The sequence below is a fragment of the Galeopterus variegatus genome, unplaced genomic scaffold (genome assembly GCF_000696425.1).
Source record: "Galeopterus variegatus unplaced genomic scaffold, G_variegatus-3.0.2 Scaffold1888, whole genome shotgun sequence".
In the NCBI taxonomy this organism is placed as follows: domain Eukaryota; kingdom Metazoa; phylum Chordata; class Mammalia; order Dermoptera; family Cynocephalidae; genus Galeopterus; species Galeopterus variegatus.
The window spans coordinates 31765-32791 of NW_007727999.1; positions in this window are offsets into that span (position 1 = coordinate 31765).

The window sequence follows — 1027 nt, forward strand, 5'->3', positions numbered from 1 at the left end:
ACTCCCAAAGATTTACTATGGAAGTTAAAAAGTCTGCACATTGTTTCTGCTTGTTTTGGGTATTTTTTTCACTTCCTGGAAAAAACAACCTTAATTCTCAGGAGAACTATGTGAATGACTCTGAGAAATGGGGAAAGAACCATATGTAAAGAAGTTCAGGGAAAAATACATATAAATTGCTATCTTAAGAGGTTATCTAACTACACATGGTGTCCCTGTGAAATATCTAAAGTTCTATTGATGGGGAAAGAACCATATATAAAGAAGTTCAGGGAAAAATACATGTAAATTGCTATCTTAAGAGGTTATCTAACTACACATGGTGTCCATGTGAAGTATCTAAAGTTCTATTGATACTGAAGGAGAGGGTCGGGGTAGTTTGGGTCATTGACCTTTTGACCCTGTCCCCTATAAGGTTCTTGACTTTGCAGAAGGAGAGAACTCAAGAGCAGAGTCAGAGTAGAAAGCAAAAGCAAGTTTAATAGAATGAGTAAGGAATACATACTTCAGAGGCAAAGGACAGGCTGGCTCAAGAGTGAGCAGCCACCCTGCTTTGTCCTGGTTTCCAACTTTTATGGCTGGCTATCTTATCTTAATATATACTCAGTGCTCTATAGAGCCTCTAGTGGAAGGTCATTTAAGAACAAACTCCTTTTTACTGAGTATGCTGACCATTGAAATTGATTAAACTTGCCTCCTATGGTCTCAATCTGCCAGTGTTGGTGCTGAAAATAAGTGCAACATGCAACAGTAACTCAGGACCCAAAGGAGACCCACCCTCAGGGAAACTGAGCACCTCCTACCTCACTATCATACAAATGAATTACTTCTATTTTCTCCCTGTCCTTTTAGGTCATGGAGATTTGACAATCCTTTCCCTATAAATCATTTTTTTTTTTTTTTGGTAACTGGCTGGTACTGGGATCTGAACCCCTGACCTTGGTAGCATAACACCATGCTTTAACCAACTTTCCCTATAAATCTAACACTGATTATCTACCTGACAGAACAGGTCTCATATACTCAG